Genomic DNA, 22,789 nt, shown 5'->3' on the forward strand with positions numbered 1-22,789 from the left:
GTTCCTGAGGGGACAGTGAAAAGCCGGCTGGGGTGGCCGCGCGGTCCTAGGCGCTAGTCTGGAACCGCACGACCGCTATGGTTGCAGGTTCGAATCCTGCCTCGGGCATGTATGTGTGTGATGTCCTTAGGTTAGTTAGGTTTAAGTAGTTCTAAATTCTAGGGGACTGATGACCGCAGCAGTTAAGTCCCATAGTGCTCTAAGCCATTTGAATTTGAACATAGTGAAAAGATATGTGGTACCTATAGAAAATTCTAACAGGAACCTTACACCTGACACTAGGTACAATAGCTACCTCCTTTCTGAATATTTGCTGCACATAACTATCACTTGCATTGGTTCAATGACGAGAAACAGACGTGAAATGCTTCCAGAATTTCTCCCCCCCCCCCCCCCAAAAAAAAGTTGGCAGTGCAATATTTGGATTTTAGTAGGATAAGACCTTAGTTTCATATGTTTCTTGTAAAAAGTGTGCTATCACACTTTTGTCTGCTGTGCATGTCATGGCGACAGTGGATGAAGAAACACACAACCCTGAAAACATTGACTGTAAGAGTTATTTGTTTTCACTATTGCAATTTCGGCATTAAGGCTGTATACCAGTTGATTATGGCCATAAAGCCGAAACTGCATTAGTGCAAATAAATAACTTTTACAGTCAACGGCGACCATGATGTCTTTTAAAAAAATATTTGTATCTCATTGATATTCGTTAAGATTTTTTGACTCTTAGTTTTCTTTGTACCGGCCAACTTATTGCCAACAGACTGTACGTGCCCGGGAAAATAATTCGATTTGGCTCAACTGTCCGGGATTTTCTAAGTCTTTGTCCAGAGTCGGCAATACAGACCTAGCAAAAAGCTTCTGAATACGTATCTACAACTACGATTATCTATGTAGCATCAGTTTACACGAAGTGTAGGACGCATTTAAGTTTCTGGTAGCAGTTTTCAACCTGAAATTAAAACGGAAAAGGATAACTGAATGCAACAATGAAAAGTAACAATAGCCGCTATTACTTTCTGCCATCTACACGTTTTAATTCCGAACTGTTTCAGATGACTATATCTTATATTCGGAACAAATTCTGGCAACAGCGAATCTAGACCTCGATGTATGCTACACTATGTTGCCATAAACAAGATCGTTTTTCCCTACTGTTTTCCAAGATGTCATCTCTAAACGTAGAATATTTACTTTTTGTCCAGAAGCATCCAGTGTACGATTATCAGTTTGGACAAACAAGTCCTTGCTTTATTATAATTTTGTTTGATGAATGCGCGCATGAAACCTTGTCATTTACGAGTATTTGACTTATAATATACTGGCCGTCGGCTTTGACTACTGACTCGGAATATACGACAGATGACTTAACGTCGTTTGATTGGCTGTTAAATCAGATCGTAAAACATGCCTTACCGCAGTAATGGGGGGGGGGGGGGGGGGAGGGGGCACTATACACAGTAGGAAACTAAAATGAAAAAAAAATAAAGAAATGGAAGCTAGTATCGAAAAATACACTTTAGCCATGTAGGCCAACTGGAGATAGCACGCACCGAAGTTCAGCTACATGTCACGCAAATCGCATATTCCCAACAATCACATTGGGTATGGACATTACACACAAACACTATTGCGGAAATATGAATTACACAAACAGCATATCCGGCAGTACTTACCAATAGCAGATAAGTGTTTCCACATAGCGTTGCGTGCAACTAATTGTGCCTAATTATGAAGCTACTTAAACACAAAGTTTCGTCCTCCACCAAGACTAAAAATCAAAACAGAAATCACCAAAGAACAATGTGCGTTCTCTTGAAAAGTATTTAAGAAATCTGGCCTCCATATTTCGCAGTTTAAATGATTAATAAACGTTAGAACTTCCGCTAATACAGAGCTTACACAGCAGAAATTTTTTAAAAAATATATCTCTCTAAGCCTAACAGAATAATACTATGAGGAAATCCAATTCGAAATATGCACCCAGAAGTGACATCACAGCAGCCATTAACATTAAGTCATTGATCAAAAGACTCCTCGTACCTACATTTACTTTGGCATTCGCTGCAAATACATAGCACTTTTCTGTCTGTTTATCATTCCAAAGTGTACTAAAGCGAAGCAAATGAGAACTGCGGAATTTTACACGGTGGTGAGAAACAAGCTTGTTAAGGACGTTACAGGGTAACTAGTAACTAGTGCTGAGGAATAATTGTTAAGAAAAAATTCTATACGTTGCGTCGTTCCCGAGTTAATTACCAGTGAAGTTAGCTAATCACGCCGTTTCGCGTGCAGATTCAAGCGGCCCGCCAGAGATGGCGATGTTCTTTGTTTGGTTCCCTAAAATCGAACAAGAGACCGATACAAAAATTTGCGAGAGATGGTAGTAAGAATCAAAGGCTGGTGCAGTCTCTTGCGGTATCATCAACAGCTGACACTAATTGTATCTGGCGGGTAGCTTGAATTTGCGAGCGCGACCATCTGATTGGCTAAGTTCAATGCTAATCAATTCGGATATGGCGTGACGTATCAATTTTTTTCTTAATAGTTATTTCTCAGGATACCGTACCCTGCGACACCAAACTCTTCATACTGTTACTGACCACCCTGTATATCGTAGCAAGGGGAGCTATTGTTTAGCAGATATGTGCTGACACTTGTATTGTTGAGCTACCGACATGTAATTCGCGTTAACCCAAGATTACTTTTTTACTACTGAACAGATCTGCTACTATAGATAGAAAACTTTCCTATAATAAATAAAAGGCACTGTTATGATACAGAAATCACTGCTGTAAACAAAGACATCTACGAATATCTATATTGAAAAATAAATCTGTAGATGTTTACAAACCTCATGATGATACGTGTTTTGATTTGCTTTTCAGGGTAATGAAAGAGTATTTGATAATATAACTAGAAAATTTTGATTAGCTGTCCGAAAAAGGAGCTACGCCATTCGGGCCAAGCTCATACTGCTGATTTTCAGTTGTTTAACAGTCGACACTGCCCTCAGAAAAGCTATCTCAGAGAATCCATTTGTCCTTGGCTTCACAGAATATAAAATAAATATAACTATTAGCATACTGAAATTGTCGTTAGCACAACAGAAAATGTTCAGAAATAAATTACTCCCAGTCATGGATTTTTGCGTGATCTAGTTTCCTTTGTGCTTTCATCTTGCTCTGTATCATTGTTTGGAATCTTTCCAACGCCTTTCTGTATGGAAGAACTTGGATAGGGGTCATCTTAGCTGGAAACATTTATTTTAAATATCATCTTAAGTGATCTGCCTTCGCGGGCGAGATTGCTAAAGCACGCCCGTCTAGTGATTCTTGACTAGGAGGTAGCTGACTCAAATCCTGCTGGTGTCACATGTTTTGCTCATTAGTGTTTGGCTGTGAAGGAAAGGAGATGTGGTGGCTTTCAATTACTGACCAACAGATTTTCTGCCAATTTCCTGGGCTAAATTCCAATGCTCTTCGCAGCGCCTCATGTAGTGAGGGCTTGTATCACTGCTGATGGTGATCAGCCCATAGGATGGGTACATTAAAGCTCGGTGATGAGCGTGATGCAATTCAAGAGGAGTAAGCTATTTGCCGGCACCAGGTTTCATCACTCTCTCCTTTCCCTTCATCCATAATAACACTATCACGACACCAGATTCCACAAACACTCATTAGAGTGACAAATGCGACGCAAAGAGACATTTGAAACTTCGTTAACAGGTCAGAAGAAGGAAATAGAAAACCACCTTCACTAGGACCTTGCATTGGTGGCAACACATAGCTCTGCCCCCGAAGATCCTCACAACGCTGTATTGAGAGGTGCACAAATGCACCCAAGTGCAACATCTGTGGTCAAAGTATGTCAGAATTAAGTTCGATCCATGAAAGATGGCGGTTTGTGCAGGTCGAGGAGTGGACGGGAACTACACTACTGAAGGTTCCAAGCGGCAGTTGCAGTATGTGCATACACGTGCTTTAAGGTTGATGCAAGCTTGTATCCGGCAAATTATGTCCCTCACTTGCTTGTTTGGAATTTGTCACTTGCAAGAAATGGAATAAAAATTCGCGAAACATGTTGGTACAATCAGTGTCTTCACTTGCTGCTGACATTGGCTATTGATGCTTGTCAAGGATACGTGTCGCAAGTGGCCTTCAGCCCACTCAAGGTAGCTGACGCCACACTTGCCTTTCCTGACCAGCTGCTGTTCTGGCAAATTGCCAGTTGCAGTGGCTCCTGCACTGGCTGTACCATGATGCTGCAGCAATGAGTGAAGGCAACACGTTTTTGAAATACCAACTCCTCATTGGGAATGGCCTGTCTCCTTCAGCTCACCACCGTTCTCCATCTGGTGAACAATGATGACAGTTGACATGTAGCTGTATAGTATAATGATCTAGGCCTGCTGTTCAGGTATGCCCTGTTCATGCTGATGTCCTGCCGAGGATAATAGGGAAGACCCCTGGGTCAAACCATCTGCGACAGCAGCAAACTATGGTGTTGAACTCTGCAACTGGTGATTATGGTGAGGTAGCCACCCCAACAAGCAGTGGCTGTCATTGCTCAGTAGCATGCAGGAAATCTACGAGAGACTTGTGCCAGACATCAATTTTCCTGTAACTAAAATAATCGCGTGTGAATTTTATGTACGCCACCAATCCGCCTGACCGACAACCATATTTATGGCGTATTTAATGAGCGAAGTAGTGGCAAATGTATACCAGACGTTACTTGTGATGACCACATAGGCCTTGCTACTACAAAGGGTCAGCATTTGTCACTCTGTTATGATTGCTTAACGAGGTTGTGATAGCATTGCACTGGTTTGCAATAGGTCTTATCAGACGTTGTTAGATTAGCAATTGTATTTCTTTCATCACGTAATGAACATATTCTCATCCTGCCTAGCTGCTCTGGCCCACTACATTTCTGCTGAGGTCTGCTGTCTGGCTCATCAGAAGTACCAGTGTTGTGCTTCCCCATGACCCACTCTTTGTTTGGTTGTGAAATGTTATTCTTTATGCCAGCCTCATGTCGACACCACTGTAATGTAAGGTACCTCCACTCTGGGACTTTGAAAATTTTAACTGTTTGCTACGTTGTACAACATTGGCATGCAACAGACACCTCTCTTCTAAACAATTTTATCCCAAATTTTATAAAAAACAAAAAAATCTTATTCTGCTTACAAAATTCTTTACCAACTTAACCTACGTGACAATTTCTGTTTTTCTTCGTGATACAACCCATTCTAGAGGGATCTTGTGTGTGGTTTTTAACTCTGCTTGCGTTATTTTACATCTTAGGAAAAGATGAACTGCACAAATGACTGCTAGTATTGCGATCATACCAGTGGCTGTTACACAAATGGTAAATGTGTTAGAACTGCTTTCATACTCAGTGATATTCCAGAACATGTCTTAAAATTTGTTCGACTGTAATTTGCCCATTTCCTGCATTAATTATCTTATCTATGTCCTGTAGTACTGTAGCATCTAGCACGTAATTTAGAAAGGAAATATTCTGAAGTACTAAAATACTGAAGGGGTTTCTGGGCAACACAAAGCTGGTTCTAATGTTTTTAGATGATTTTGTATTATACCTAAATCCTCGTTCGTGGTAATCATTGTAACATCACAATTTTGCTGTGATTCAGTTTATGTTTTATGTATGGCTTTAGCTACATTTAATAACCCTTAACCCATACCCATAATTCGCACTGTATGCCAATCCACTATTGTTTCTGTGTGTCTTGTTACTTCTTGCACTAGACCTATTTTTCTATTCAAACTTGAAATACCATCATTATCTCCTGTGCCAAACATGATTTGTAATAGTTTACCACCTGGGGGTTGGGTTGTTTGGGGGAGGAGACCAGACAGTGAGGTCATCAATCTTATTGGATTAGGGGCAGATGGGGAAGGAAGTCGGGCGTGTACTTTCAAAGGAACCATCCCGGCATTTGCCTGGAGTGATTAGGGAAATCACGGAAAACCTAAATCAGGATGGTTGGATGCAGGATTGAACCATTGTTTCCCCAAATGTAAGTCCAGAGTGCTACCCACTGCGTCACCTCGCTCGGTTTTACCACATGCATCCAGGCATCCTCTCTTTCTTAGAAAGTGGGATTGTTTCTGTTACTTGCTGCAACTGCTCTCTTAGCTTATCATAGAAATTAAGTTCATAATACAGGGTGTTTGAAACAGAACTCCCTACTTTTAAGTATAAATTTAATGGGGAAATTAATGAAAAATTACACCAATGAGTACATATCATGAAAGAGAATTCCTACAAGTTTTGTTTAATGTTAGTAGACGTCAACGTGGGATCCATTTGTTGCCCTGCACACGTTGAGACGATAATCCACTTCTCGCCACATATTCACCACCATCTCAGGCGTAACTGTCTCCACTGCCACGACAATTATTTCTCATAAATGACTGATGTCTCTGATCTTTTCACTATACACAACATTTTTTATGTGGCCCCAAAAGAAAAAGTCCAGTGGGGTTAGGTCTAACCTTCATGGTGGCCAAGGTATTGGGCCAGCCCTGCCTATCTACCTTCCTGGAAAGCGAGTGTCAAGAGCCGCTCACACATGATTACTGTAATGAGATGGGGTGCCATCTTGTTGGAAAAACATAAGCCCCTTTTCCACCTCAATATTGTCCATTTGGGGAAAGACGGACTCTGTCAACATGCCACAGTAAACATCCCTGTTTATTGTTTTTTATACAAAAATGAAAGGACCAATAACACGATCTGCCATCAAACTGCACCAGACATTAACTTTGGGAGAGTCACATTGATGCTGAATAACATCATATGGATGCTCTGCCCCCAAATTATGCAGTTAAGATGATTAATTATTCCACTGAGGTGAAATGTAGTCTCATCCGAAAAGATAATCTTTTTTTAAGAAACTGACATCATCATCAATTCTGTGTAGAAAGTCAAGAACAAACTCAAACCTTTCGATTTTATCAGTAGGTGTTATTTCATGTAACAGTTAAAATTTGTAGGCACATAACTTATGTTGTTTATGCACAACATCATACACAGTACCTTTAGGCACTCCTTATGTCTGGCCAATGACTTCTTCAGGCTCTGAACACACAAAACAGGGATCTATTCAACAACATCTTCAGAAGTTCTCGGTCTACCTGGTGATTCTGCTTTTAAAACATTACTGGTTTCCTTGAAAGACTTTACCCAATGATGGGTAGTTTTTGCTGTAAGTGGTTCACCACCATACTGACATCTAAAATTACGTTCCACTGTTATAACTGACTCAGTTTTCAAAAGCCAAATAACACACTGCGCTGTCTGTTGAGGAGTACACAGTGTTGCTGAGTTGCTCTGTGCTGCCCTGTATGCACACCTGGACTGAACTGAGGGAGCAGAGGAAAAAAACAGCACTGGTGCTGTCTCAAGGTCAAGCAGACCTGCAAAATGCAGGGGAGTCAAACTTGGAGAGTTTATGAATCAAACACCACAAACTAGAATCGTGTATGTCACTTTATATAGATTCTAGGATACATTAAAACTAGGTAGTTCTTTTTCAGACACACTGTATTCACTCCACATACCCCTTACTATATTGCTCAATTTTGATTTATTTAGCACTTCTAAGAACATATCTTGAACCTTCTCATTTCATTCCTTACCTCCCAGATGTCAAAGGTCAGTCTCAGAAACCGTCTGTGATTTGTAAGGGCTACATCCAGCTGCTGCATGAACAAAACCACATTCTGTAAAGGCTGGTTGACATTGTCTTCCGCTCTGATGATGAGCAAGTACATACCACTTGCTAAATTGTTTCCAAGTGTCATTCACACCAACACCTAGAGGAAATAATTTGCATGTACTCCCTCCCTGCTTAGAAAAAAGTGGGAATACAACTAAGTACACCAGGTGAATCAAAGAAAAAGTCCTACTATTACCCATTTATCTCTACATCTCCAATTCTGTATTCCTTGGTTTCAATCCATATGGCCCATTCTGTGGTATTTCCTTATTCTTTTGCTTCTTAATTCCAGTACAAGGCATTTCCAATGGTACTCAAGGAAAGGAATCAAAGGCTCCTTGAAAAGGTTTATCTCTACTGATATGAACTAATGTTTATCCTGGTCACTGTAACTTTACATTTACACATCACTTTACCTCAATCACCTGTTAAGGACCCAGAATTTTATCAAAAACATTTTTGTCTTACCGTCTGGAGAGTAGAGGTTCGCAAGTAACATCCATCGACCCATCTGATATTGTGATAAATTCCACTTACTTAAACCCACATGTTTTTGACGTTCTAGCACTTTTATGTTGGCCCATTCTACATTTTGGCAGGCTTTCTTTAGAGTTTTTGCAAATACCTTAGCGTGTTCATCTTCTTTTCCCAACTTTGGTTGAATCACATTATATGGCGATGGCATTTTGCATCCATTTACAACCCCATAAGATGATAACCCTGTTCCTGTATGAGTTCTTGAATTGTAGGCATCAACTGCAAAATCTAAATATGTCCCAGTCTAAGGGTTCAGAATTCACATAATGATTTAGCATCTTTGATATAGTCCTATGAAATGTTTCAGCATGATTATTTGTCTGTGAGTGGAATGGACTTGTACATAGTTTCTTAACTTTCAGTCAGCCACACAACTGCTTAATGAGATCGGACACGAAATTGGTCCCTTGGTCCATCATAATTGATTGTGGAATCCTGAATTTAAGTATCCAATGGTTTACCATAATGTGAGCCACTGTGCTCTCTTTATGATCCGGTATAGTACTATTACTAAATGTCTTGAAAAGTGATTGATAACTTTTAATATATAATTGCTACTTGACTGACTCCTGTGTAATGGCCCCAAAATATCGTCCTGTAATTTGAAATGGGTAATCAGATTCTCATAGTATTTAATTACATCTTTTGATGGCATAAATCAGCATGCTGCGCACATGGACTACAGTTCTTGACATACTGTTGAACATAAGCATGCCTTGTTCTCATCCAGAACCTTCCTGCTCCTCTTCTATCTGTTGTTCACTTACCCCGATGACCCAAAAACATGATCATGTGCTTGCTGTAATACTTCTAAGCTGCTGGAACTAGAACACGTGGTCCACACACAGTATCCCATCTTGTATGATAAACTGTGTCTGTTTGCAGTACACCTGACTCTCTATATAACTTGCTTGAACTTTCTTCAGACCTTTGAGATCAGACCCAGAGACTTGAATTGCCCCAATCTTCCTGCTAAGTGCGACAGCATTTCTGCTGTATTAACAACTGATTTGTGGATTACATCGCAATGAAATTCACTTAGTTTCAAAGCCCATCTTGTTGGACAACTTGAACAATCTTTTAGCCCTAGTAGCTATTTTAAAGTTGCAAGATCAGTAATCACTGTGAACTTGTGTCCAAATAGATAATATCTAAATAAGAAATATCATATATTAACGCCGAAATCTTCTTTTCAGTGGCAGAAAATTGTGCTCGGCCTTATTAAGCTGACGAGATGCACATGCAATTGGGTGTTCTTTCCCATTAATGATTTGCACCAAAACTGCTCCTAAAGCTGTAGAACACTTTCATCACACAACAATATGAATTCTTTTGTGAAATCTGTAAAAATGAAAACTGGATCCAAAGTTAATATATCTTTTAAATTTTAAAATGCTGTCTGACACTCAGGTGTACAGCCAGACCCAACACCTTGTTGCAATAATTTTGTTAGTGGTTGTGCCACTTCAGCCAACCTCGTCATTGATTTTTATGTAGTAGTTGGCTAATCCAACGAAGTACTGTAATGGCTTAACTGTCTGAGGGACCAGAAACTTATTTATTGCTGATGTAAGGTGCATGTCTTTCCTTACTACAACTTGGCTAATTATATGCCCCAGAAACGTAACTTCTGATTGACACTTAACAATACTAAGTGTAAGTCAAAGTTTTTTGTTGAGATATGGCAAACAAAATATTTGTTATGTGGCAGTGAGTTTACGTGTACAGATATCTCTGCTTGTTATATGTATTCTTATATATCTATGCTACATGTTCTGAGCTATATGCCTTGTAGTATGGCTTTGTGCAGTGCTGGGAACATGTTAAATAAAGTAAAATATATGTTTATAAATTACATTTCTCCACCAACATTATTTTTCTGTGCAAATATATGAAATGACACCTCATGGGCCTAACAAATTGAAATGAATAAGTCTGGGTAGTGAATGGTGGAAAAATTAAAAATATTGTTTGTGAGCAAAGAAACTGGTATAGGCATGCATATTCAAATATAGAGATATGTAAACAGGCAGAATACGGTGCTGTGGTGGGCAATGTCTATATAAGATAACAAGTGTCTGGCGCAGTTATTAGATTGGTTACTGCTCCTACAATGGCAGGTTATCAAGATTTAAGTGAGTTCGAATGTGGGGTTATAGTTTGTACATGAGCATCTGTGAGGTAGTGATGAAGTGGTGATTTTCCCATATGACCATTTGATGAGTGTACCGTGAATATCAGGAAATCGGTAAAACATCAAATCTCTGACATTGCTGCGGCCAGAAAAAGATCCCTCAAGAATGGGACCAACAACAACTGAAGAGAATCATTCAGTATGACAGAAGTGCAACCCTACTGCAAATTGCTGCAGATTTCAATGCTGGGCCATCAGAAAGTGTCAGCATGTGAAATATTCAATTAATATGGGCCCACTTGTGTGCCCTTGATGACTGCATGACACAAAGCTTTTCGCCTCACCTGGGTCCTCATCATCGACATTGGACTGACTGTTAATGACTGCAAACATGTTGCCTGCTCAAAAGAGTCTCATTTCAAATTGTATTGAGCGGATGGACGTGTACAGGTACAGTGACAACCTCGTGAATCCATGGGCTCTGCATGTCAGCATGGGACTGTTCTAGCAGGTGGAGGCTCTGTAATGGTATGGGGTGAGTGCAGTTGGAGTGATATAGGACTCCTGATACGTCTCGACATGTCCCTGACAGGTGACACGTATGTAAGCATCCTGTCTGATCACCTACATCCATTCATGTCAATTGTGCATTCTGACAGACTTGGACTATTCCAGCAGGACAAAGAAACTCCCCACACACCCTGAATTGCTACAAGGTGGCTGCAGGAACACTCTTTTGAATTTAAAAACTTCCACTACCCACCAAACTCCCCAGACATGAAAATTATTGAGCATATCTTGGATGCCTCGCAATGTGCTGTTCAGAAGAGATCTCCACCCCCTTGTACTCTACAGATTTATGGGCAGCCCTGCTAGACACTTTGTGTCAGTTTCCTCCAGCACTACTTCCGACAATAGTCGAGTCCATGCCATGTCATGTTGTGGCACTTCTGCATGCTCAAGAGGGCCCTACACTATATTAGGAGGCTATACTGGTTTCTTTGGTTCTTGAGTGCATATTGTAACTATGCAAATGGCTTCTGCTCAGATACCACAAATTAAGAAGCTCATGAGATGAGAGAATTATGCAACTTGGAAGTTTGCAGTAGAATCTTATCCACAGTTGAATGACTGTTGGGATGTTGTTGATGGAACGTCAAAGTCCACAGATTTATATTTCCAGAACAAATAACATTAGGCAAAATCTAGATCAATTTTTCTAGTTGACCCTGTAAGTTATTCTCATATAGAAAAGGGATGCACAGCAAAGGAATTGTGGGACAATCTAAAGTGCTAACTCTGTAAATGTGGTTACCTCATTCAAAATCTCATGGTACATGATGTACATCTTAGCCTCACCCAACAAGTGCAGTTTGGCCATCTGCAGTGATGTTTGTTCAAATAAGTTGTGCAAACTGGTTGTGGATAACACATCCTGAATAAAGATAGTGACATCCTCCGATGTTCTACCAGAAAAAAAAGGGAAGTAAGACAGTGAATACAGGATATGTGTAAGGGGAACATACTGCCAGTAGTGTTTTAACTTCACTATAATCTGAGAGTGAATGATCTCCAGTTTGACTGCATAACTGCTGAGCCACTTGCTCATTCTGTTCCTTTAATAATTTAACCTCCTCCATCAGAGCTTATACCGTGTCCACTGTAGTAATTGCTCATGTTTTCTGGTATTTGTGCAAATTTCCTTTTCAAAAATTACTTATTACTTTGTCTCACCAACACCCAGTCACATTTAACACAGTCCTCTTTTGCATGACCATACTTCCCACAAATGAACATATTAGAGGATAAACTTATCACAAGGTCCACTGTAGCCAGACAAATTACAAATTTTACGATCTACAGGTACTAAATACACTGCACTATAATTCCCCTTCAATTCAGACACACTTGTGTGTTCATTAGGCTTTGCAAAAGTAAGTCTTAACTCACTGTGTCCTATTCTCAATATGATCACAACCAAAAATATTTGTGAGTAACAGAGATTTTCAGTGACTCACCCCAAAATTGTTGTAACTGCTAGTTTGTCTCTCGTGCAAAACATTTCATTCAGACTTGTGATGCCAGTGTTGCAATCTCCAGAAACACAGCCACTTCCTGATACAAATTTTGCAAGAGGTGACAGTTGTGAGGTTGGAAGCAGAGATGGTTCCATGTCAGGATGTCAGATAAGTTACAATCCATGTCCTGAATCACTGTTGACATCGGCTGTTCATGCCCATTGATGATTCGTATTGTAAGTGGCTGATGCCACATTCCCCATTCGTAGCCAGCTGCTGCTATGGTGAATTGCCACCCACAGTAACTCTGGTGTTGGCAATACTTTGATACCATGGCACTGAGTGAAGGTGAAGCATATGTTGGACTTACATGGAAAATTTGGAAGTTTGTGGTAAGGTCTTATGGGACCAAACTGCTGAGGTCATCGGGCCGGCCCTAATCTTACGCATCATTTAATCTACATCTAAATCTACATTTATACTCCGCAAGCCACCCAATGGTGTGTGGCAGAGAGCACTTTACGTGCCACTGTCCTTACCTCCCTTTCCTGTTCCAGTCGCGTGTGGTTCGCGGGAAGAACGACTGTCTGAAAGCCTCCGTGCATGCTCTAATCTCTCTAATTTTACATTCGTGATCTCCTCGGGAGGTATAAGTAGGGGGAAGCAAAATATTCGATACCTCATCCAGAAACGCACCCTCTCGAAACCTGGCGAGCAAGCTACATCGCGATGCAGAGCACCTCTCTTGCAGAGTCTGCCACTTGAGTTTGTTAAACATTTCCGTAACGCTATCATGGTTACCAAATAACCCTGTGACGAAACGCACCACTCTTCTTTGGATCTTCTCTATTTCCTCTGTCAACCCGATCTGGTACGGATCCCACACTGATGAGCAATACTCAAATATAGGTCGAACGAGTGTTTTGTAAGCCACCTCCTTTGTTGATGGACTACATTTTCTAACGATTCTCCCAATGAATCTCAACCTGGTACCCACCTTACCAACAATTAATTTTTCCACTTCAAATCGTTCCGCACACATACTCCCAGATATTTTACAGAAGTAACTGCTACCAGTGTTTGTTCCGCTATCATATAACCATACAATAAAGGATCCTTCTTTCTATGCATTCGCAATACATTACATTTGTCTATGTTAAGGGTCAGTTGCCACTCCCTGCACCAAGTGCCTATCCGCTGCAGATCTTCCTGCATTTCGCTACAATTTTCTAAGGCTGTAACTTCTCTGTATACTACAGAATCATCCGTAAAAAGCTGCATGGAACTTCCGACATTATAAACTAGGTCATTTATATATATTGTGAAAAGCAATGGTCCCATAGCACTCCCTGTGGCACGCCAGAGGTTACTTTAACGTCTGTAGACATCTCTCCATTGATAACAACATGCTTTGTTCTGTTTGCTAAAATCTCTTCAATCCAGCCACACAGCTGGTCAGATATTCCATAGGCTGTTACTTTGTTTATCAGGCGACAGTGCAGAACTGTATCGAAGCCTTCCGGAAATCAAGAAAAATAGCATCTACCTAGGGGCGTGTATCTAATATTTTCTTGGTCTCATGAACAAATAAAGCGAGTTGGGTCTCACACAATTACTGTTTCCGGAATCCATGTTGATTCCTACATAGTAAATTCTGGGTTTCCAATAACGACATGATACTCGAGCAAAAAACATGTTCTAAAATTCTACAACAGATCGACGTCAGAGATATAGGTCTACAGTTTTGCGCATCTGCTCGACGACCCTTCTTGAAGACTGGGACTACCTGTGCTCTTTTCCAATCATTTGGAACCTTCCGTTCCTCTAGAGACTTGCGGTACATGGCTGTTAGAAGGGGGGCAAGTTTTTTGGCGTACTCTGTGTAGAATCGAATTGGTATCCCGTTAGGTCCAGTGGACTTCCCTCTCTTGAGTGATTCCAGTTGCTTTTCTATTCCTCGGACACTTATGTAAATGTCAGCCATTTTTTCGTTTGTGCGAGCCTTTAGAGAAGGAACTGCAGTGCGGTCTTCCTCTGTGAAACAGCTTTGGAAAAAGGTATTTAGTATTTCAGCTTTACGCGTGTCATCCTCTGTTTCAATGCCATCATCATCCCGGAGTGTCTGCATTGCTGTTTCAGGCCACTTACTTATTAAACGTAAGACCAGAACTTCCTACGATTTTCTGTCAAGTCGGTACATAGAATTTTACTTTCGAATTCACTGAACCCTTCATGCATAGCCCTCCTTACGCTAACTTTGACATCGTTTAGCTTCTGTTTGTCTGAGAGGTTTTGGCTACGTTTAAACTTGCAGTGAAGCTCTCTTTGCTTTAGCAGTAGTTTCCTAACTTTGTTGTTGTACCACGGTGGGTTTTTCCCGCCCCTCACAGTTTTACTCAGCATGTACCTGTCTAAAACGCATTTTATAATTTGCCTTGAACTTTTTCCATAAACACTCAACATTGTCAGTGTCGGAACAGAAATTTTCGTTTTGATCTGTTAGATAGTCTGAAATCTGCCTTCTATTACTCTTGCTGAACAGATAAACCTTCCTCCCTTTTTTTATATTCGTATTAACTTCCATATTCAGGGATGCTGCAACGGTCTTATGATCACTGATTCCCTGTCCTGCACATACAGAGTCGAAAAGTTCGCGTGTGTTTGTTATCAGTAGGTCCAAGATGTTATCTCCACGAGTCGGTTCTCTGTCTAATTGCTCGAGGTAATTTTCGGATAGTGCACTCAGTATTATGTCACTCGATGCTCTGTCCCTACCACCCGTCCTAAACATCTGAGTGTCCCGGTCTATATCTGGTAAATTGAAATCTCCACCTAAGAAAATTTATGTGAAATGTATTCCAAATTTTCTCTCATTTGTTCTGCCACTAATGCTGCTGAGTCGGGAGGTCGGTAAAAGGCCCCAATTATTAACCTAGCTCGGTTGTTGAGTGTAACCTCCACCCATAATAATTCACAAGAACTATCCACTTTTACTTCACTACAGGATAAACTACTACTAACAGCAACGAACACTCCACAACTGGTTGCATGCAATCTATCCTTTCTAAACACCATCTGTACCTTTGTAAAAATTTCGGCACAATTTATCTCTGGCTTCAGCCAGCTTTCTGTACCTATAACTATTTCAGCTTCAGTGCTTTCTATCAGCGCTTGAAGTTCCGGTACTTTGCCAACGCAACTTCGACAGTTTACAATTACAATACCGATTGGTGCTTGGTCCCCGCATGTCCTGACTTTGCCCCACACCCGTTGATGCTGTTGCCCTTTCTGTACTTGCCCAAGGCCATCTAACCTAAAAAACTACCCAGCCCATGCCATACAACCCCTGCTACCCGTGTAGCCACTTTTTGTGTGTAGTGGACTCCTGACCTATCCAGCGGAACTTGAAACCCCACCACCCTATGGCGCAAGTCGAGGAATCTGCAGCCCACACGGTCGCAGAACCGTCTCAGCCAATGATTCAGAACCTCCACTCGGCTCTGTACCAAAGGTCCGCAGTCAGTCCTGTCAACGATGCTGCAGATGGTGAGCTCTGCTTTTATCCCACTAGCGAGACTGGCAGTCTTCACCAAATCAGATAGCCGCCGGAAGCCAGAGAGGATTTCCTCCGATCCATAGCGACACACATCATTGGTGCCGACATGAGCGACCACCTGCAGATGGGTGCACCCTGTACTCTTCATGGCATCCGGAAGGACCCTTTCCACATCTGGAATGACTCCCCCCCCCCCGGTATGCACACGGAGTTCTGCCATATCCCTAAGGGGCCCCATTACGCGCCTGACATTGGAGCTCCCAACTACCAGTAAGCCCACCCTCTGCGACCGCCCGGATCTTGCAGACTGAGGGGCAACCTCTGGAACAGGACAAGCAGCCATGTCAGGCTGAAGATCAGTATCAGCCTGAGACAGAGCCTGAAACTGGTTCGTCAGACAAACTGGAGAGGCCTTCTGTTCAGCCCTCCGGAATGTCTTTCGCCCCCTGCCACACCTTGAGATGACCTCCCACTCTTCCACAGGTGAGGGATCAGCCTCAATGCGGGCAGTATCCCAGGCAACCACAGTCATAGTCCGATCAGGGGATGCGTGGGACAAGCTGGCCGTCCCCAACAAACCCCCATCTGGACCCCCACAGTGATGCCTATTGGCAACAGCCTCAAGCTGTGTGACCGAAGCCAACACTGCCTGAAGCTGGAAGCAAATGGATACAAACTCAGCCTGCATCCGAAAACAGCAGTTGCAGTCCCTATCCATGCTAAAAACTGTTGTGCAAAGAACGTCTGAACTAATCTACAGAGAGTGCAAACAAATCGACACAAAATTTAAACGGTTATTAAAATACAAGATTGCCTAGTAAATGCAGTAATGCTGCTACTTGCGCACTGCTGACACACTGTTCAGCGGCGGAAGGAGACTATGTGATTTTACACTATTCAGGTACTAAAATGCGATGCTACAACTCTCAAATACTATAATATGTCTGAAATTTATGAATTAAACAATGCAAGTACCAAAAACACGTAAGGAAATTAAGAATTAAACTATGTAACAAATGAGTGAGCTAGGAGTATACGACTTGCTGCTGCAGATGCTTATCCAACAGCGGCAGGGAGCACACTAACATAAGCTAACTTACGCCAAGGACGACACACATACCCATGCCTGAGGGAGGACTCAAACCTCCAACAGGAGGAGCTGCACAGACTGTGACAACATGCCTCAGACCGCATATCTAACCCGTGCGGCTTGGACTTACATACACGGATTTCGGATGTGCTCCCTCCCCGTCTGCTCACCACTATTCTTTATCTGTTGACTTGCAATGACGGTTGCCGTGTAGTACGATGATCTTGACCTGGAATTCAGGTATGCCTGGTGGTCAATCCACTGAAGTATGAGAAATGCTGGAGCCCTGACTCAGGATGGTAGGGAAGACAACCCCGCCCCCACCTATGACAGTGGAACAGTGGCAGGCTGTGGTCTTGAACTCTATGACTGGTATTATGGTGAGGTAGCCACCTCTCCCAGTAGCAGCTGTCATTACTCAGTAGTGTGCAGGAAATTTACAAAAGACTTGTGCCATACATTACTTTACTGTAATCAGGGAATTGAGCTTGAATGTTATGTACACCATCAATCTATCTCACCAACTGCCTTATGAGCTAAAATGTTGGGATATTTTCAGAGCAAAGTAGTCGTTAATGTTAACCTGATGTCACTTGCCATGGTGCAATAAACTGTTTACGAGAAAGTATCAAACACCCTAGCTGCAGTTACAGTATATTCTAGATCCATCACTTAAAGTTGGTTCTAGAAACTTTCTAACTAGTCTTTCATACGATAGTTTCCATCTGTCTTCAAGTGTCTGCCAATTCAGTTCTTTAAGTATCTTCATGACACTCTCCAAACCTGTAACCATTCATGGTGCCTTTTTTGTATCTGTTTAATATCCCCCGCCAGTCCTATTTGGTACAGATCCCACGCAACTCAGCAGTATTCTAGGACGGGTTGCAGTAGTGTTTTGAATGCATCTCTTTTGTACACTGGTTGCATTCCTGGTATTCTACAAGTAAAATACAGTTTTCCTGCTGCTTTACCATCTAGCACTGATCTGATATTACATAAACATTCAATTTAATGTCCCTACAAATCATTACACCTAAGCATTCATAAGAGTTGGCATATTCCAACTGTGACTAACTGATACTATAGTTGTCAAGCACCATGGTTTTTTTCTTTGTGTGAAGTATGCAATTTTATGTACATTTCTGAACATTTGAAGTGAGTTTCCAATCTCTGCAGTACTCTGAAATCTTACCAAGATCTGTATTAATATTTGCATAGCAGTTCTCAGATAGTACTTCATAATGATAGCTGCATCATCTGCAAAAATTCTGAAGTTACCATTAATATCGCCTTCACCGCTGCATAGCCAACAATGAAATTCAAACAACACTTGATTCCAGCTGGCAGTGTTCAATATATTTAGGAGTGTACTTGTTACATATTATAAAATGCTGTCCCTTCTTCTAGGCAGTTGTTGCCACATACTCTTTTCATCATCGGTTCTGTGATTGATTCCTCACCAGTCAACTTAATTTTCAGCATTTTCTGCAACACTACACCTAAAACAGATTGATTCTCTCCTTTTCCAGTATGTCCATAGTCCTGGTACACTTACATTCAGTGTTGACCTTTGGATACAGTCTCAGAATTCATTTCTCAAATTGATTAAGATGTTTTATACTAGTCCAACTATTTTACAAGTGTTAAATATTTGACTTTAAAGATGTAAGCAAGAAAAAGTTTAGAAAAGTGCAAGAGGCCATTGCTGAGAGGACAGAGGTAGAAAAAATTGTGTGTCAGGAGGCACGCTTCCAGTTCATTTCTAGCCAGTTTTCCTTGGAAGAATGATGGTGACTTCTTGTCACCAGAAGCCACAGAGAAGGGAGATTCAGAATTAGTTATTTATTACTGCAAGTTACAATCAGTGTCTTGACTTGATGCTAACATTGGCTGTTGATGCCCGTTGAGGATTCACACTGTAAGCAGCTTTCAGCTGACACCACACTCGATGTTCCTGGCCAGCTGCTGTCAAGGCAGTTCCCAGTTCACTGCCTGCAGTGGCTTTGGCACTGGCCATACCACAATGTCACAGCAGTGAGTGAAGGCAGCGTGTGTGTTCAATATACACATGCTGATTTGGGGGTGCTCTGTCCCCTCCCACTCACTGCTGTTCTTCTTCATCTGTCAAAGTGCGATGACTGTTGTCATGTAGCTGTGTAGTATGATGATCCTGGTGTGCCATTCAGATATTCCCTGGTCACTGCACAGAAGTATCAGGAATTCTGGTGTCCTGCTCAGGAATATAGAGAAGACCCTTGTGTCCACCCATCTGTGACAGTGGCAGCCTGAGATGTTGAAATCTGCAACTGGTGATTATGGCGAGGTAGCCATCCCTCCCACTAGCGGCTGTTGTTGCTTAGTAGCATGTAGGAAATCTACAGCAGACCTGTGCCAGACATCACTTTAATGTAACCAAAGTAATTGAGTGTGAACTTTATGTATGCCATCAATCTGCCTGACTGACTTCCTTATGAGCTAAAATGCTGATGTATTTTATGGAGCAAAGTAGTGGCTAATGTTTACCTGACATCACTTGTCGTGACTGCACAGGTCTTACTATTACAAAGGTATCAGCAGTTCTCACTCTGCTGTGCTAGTTTAATGAGTTTGTTATAGAACAGGACTGGTTCATAAAAGCTCTTGGCATTAGCAATAGCATTTATTTCATCATGTAATGAAGGTGACATGATTCTGGTTCATCAGAAGTGCCAATATTGTGTTTTTCCCACTCTCAGTAGTCAAATGAAATTCTTCACTACTGTAATGTCTTTTCTGGAGACTAGAAATCTACTCTGTAGGAATCAGCATGGGTTTCGAAAAAGACGATCGTGTGAAACCCAGCTCGCGCTATTCGTCCACGAGACTCAGAGGGCCTTAGACACGGGTTCACAGGTAGATGCCGTGTTTCTTGACTTCCGCAAGGCGTTTGACACAGTTCCCCATAGTCGTTTAATGAACAAAGTAAGAGCATACGGACTATCAGATCAATTGTGTGATTGGATTGAGGAGTTCCTAGATAACAGAACGCAGCACGTCATTCTCAATGGAGAGAAGTCTTCCGAAGTAAGAGTGATTTCAGGTGTGCCGCAGGGGAGTGTCATAGGACCGTTGCTATTCACAATATACATAAATGACCTGGTGGATGACATCGGAAGTTCACTGAGGCTTTTTGCAGATGATGCTGTGGTGTATCGAGAGGTTGCAACAATGGAAAATTGTACTGAAATGCAGGAGGATCTGCAGCGAATTGACGCATGGTGCACGGAATGGCAATTGAATCTCAATGTAGCGAAGTGTAATGTGATGCGAATACATAGAAAGATAGGTCCCTTATCATTTAGCTACAAAATAGCAGGTCAGCAACTGGAAGCAGTTAATTCCATAAATTATCTGGGAGTACGCATTAGGAGTGATTTAAAATGGAATGATCATATAAAGTTGATCGTCGGTAAAGCAGATGCCAGACTGAGATTCATTGGAAGAATCCTAAGGAAATGCAATCCGACAACAAAGGAAGTAGGTTACAGTACGCTTGTTCGCCCAATGCTTGAATACTGCTCAGCAGTGTGGGATCCGCACCAGGTAGGGTTGATAGAAGAGATAGAGAAGATCCAACGGAGAGCAGCGCGCTTCGTTACAGGATCATTTAGTAATTGCGAAAGCGTTACGGAGATGATAGATAAACTCCAGTGGAAGACTCTGCAGGAGAGACGCTCAGTAGCTCGGTACGGGCTTTTGTTGAAGTTTCTAGAACATACCTTCACCGAAGAGTCAAGCAGTATATTGCTCCCTCCTACGTATATCTCGCGAAGAGACCATGAGGATAAAATCAGAGAGATTAGAGCCCACACAGAAGCATACCGACAATCCTTCTTTCCACGTACAATACGAGACTGGAATAGAAGGGAGAACCGATAGAGGTACTCAGGGTACCCTCCGCCACACACCGTCAGGTGGCTTGCGGAGTACGGATGTAGATAGATGTAGATGTAGAATGTAAGCAAGATAGCTCCTGTCTGGGATTTAAAAAAAATTAACCTCTTGCCTTGTACAAGATTTGCATGCAACAAAAGGTTTTCAATTGTGCTTAAAGTTTGATAGAAGTCATTAAATGCTGTCATTATGGAACACTGGATGAATAATATAGTCTGGGTAATCTGCACTCTATTTTATGCAAAAGTAAGTTTTTCACAAATCTCAATGTTTATGACATCATATCCCACTGTTCTGTGTCCTTTTGTCCAGCACTATTGTGAAGGAGCTCTGTATTTTATTGATTTCATAACAATGAACCAACTGACAAAAATATGTCTAAAAAGAGACTATCTGATACATATCAGCAAAAAAAAAAAAGGGAAGAAGCAAAGAAAAGCTAAGGCTATGATAGTTTTTTTACACCACCTTCTACAAGCAGCAAAAAATATTATGAAGAAGTTATTTCTCTGTATAAAACACTATGAGCTTGATACCCCCAGTAGCAACAAATGCACATCCAAGATTTATACCATTGCTAGTGCATTCTGTTTAATTGTTGCTAAATTGCTAAACTCAGTTTCTTGTTTCTAAAAAATTATGAATTATATATGAAAAGTTGAATTTTATTAGTGTAACTGTTATTAAATTCAGCAAAAGGTTTGTAATCAAAGAAATAAGTCATACATTCTTTAAAAAATAATGAAAACAGTAATCTTGACTACAGTTTCTTGATGATAAGCTGACCCTTTTTACCAGTGCTACCAGTAGCAGAGGAGTCAAGCACTATTAGGAAGATACACATTTGTCTCCAAGCCTGCAAATATCTCTGCTTGTGTCACCTCGGCTTTCATATAAGCACAAGACATGAGTAATGGTGCCAGCACTGTAGGGAGGAGTCTCTACCACCTTTTCCTCACTGCTACTCTCCCTTCATAATGTGTGGGTGAGGCACATCTTCTGTTGTTCCCAACAGCAATTGTGTGAATGATCAACAGATCATACCCAAATGGTATGTGGCTCCCAAAAAACAGCGGGAGGGGAGTGCCAAGTGATACAATGCAAGTGTGGAAAAATGTACTTGACCCAATGCTGCCTGTAACCTCCTCATGAGATTTGGGTGATATGTTCGTGGATGGTTTGCCCCTTATGAGCATAATCTGCTGGCACCACACCATAGCAGCACCAAACCACACTTTTGCAGTGATGGTTGGGCCTTTTCACTTATCAGGCAATGTTGTATCCACATCTTTTCACTGCCTGCACGATTGTTTCAGGATCATAGTGATACACCCAGCACTGTTACATGGTGATTAGGTGGCTAAAAGAGTCATCTGGAGTAGCCTGATACAGATGAAAAATTTCTGCTGCACCTCAATTTGACGAGCTTTTTGAATAAGTGTGAGGAATTCCCGAGCACAACAAATGTGATTTTTATTAAGTTCAGAATTTCGTGTTAGATGTCGAAAACTGATCCATAACTGATTTTCACAGTCACCTCAGTTCTGATAGTCAGTCTTTGAGCACCAAGACCTACAGTTTTCTTGTGTTTCCTGCTTCTTTACAGAGATGGTCTGGCACCTCATTCTTTTTTCATTCAGACTTCTTTGATCTCAATGGAAGCATCAAAGCCACCTACCCACTGTGCCATATGGTAATTCACCTGTGTGGAACACAATCTACCAACTCAGTTTGGATTGTTGCAGTGTTGCTTCCCTTCAAATGC

The 22,789-nt window shown here is 41.4% G+C and overlaps 1 long non-coding RNA gene across 1 annotated transcript in view; it reads right to left on the minus strand.

Moving 5' to 3' along the window:
• Nucleotides 1-3,009, minus strand: part of LOC126267941 (uncharacterized) — an 83,824-nt gene extending 80,815 nt beyond the window's left edge. Inside the window, exon 1 of the long non-coding RNA XR_007549050.1 lies at nucleotides 2,858-3,009. This is a non-coding gene — a long non-coding RNA (uncharacterized LOC126267941). The remainder of the gene's footprint in view (nucleotides 1-2,857) is intronic.
• Nucleotides 3,010-22,789: the final 19,780 nt, after the last annotated feature.

Source organism: Schistocerca gregaria, chromosome 4 (assembly GCF_023897955.1).
Source record: "Schistocerca gregaria isolate iqSchGreg1 chromosome 4, iqSchGreg1.2, whole genome shotgun sequence".
NCBI classification, from domain to species: domain Eukaryota; kingdom Metazoa; phylum Arthropoda; class Insecta; order Orthoptera; family Acrididae; genus Schistocerca; species Schistocerca gregaria.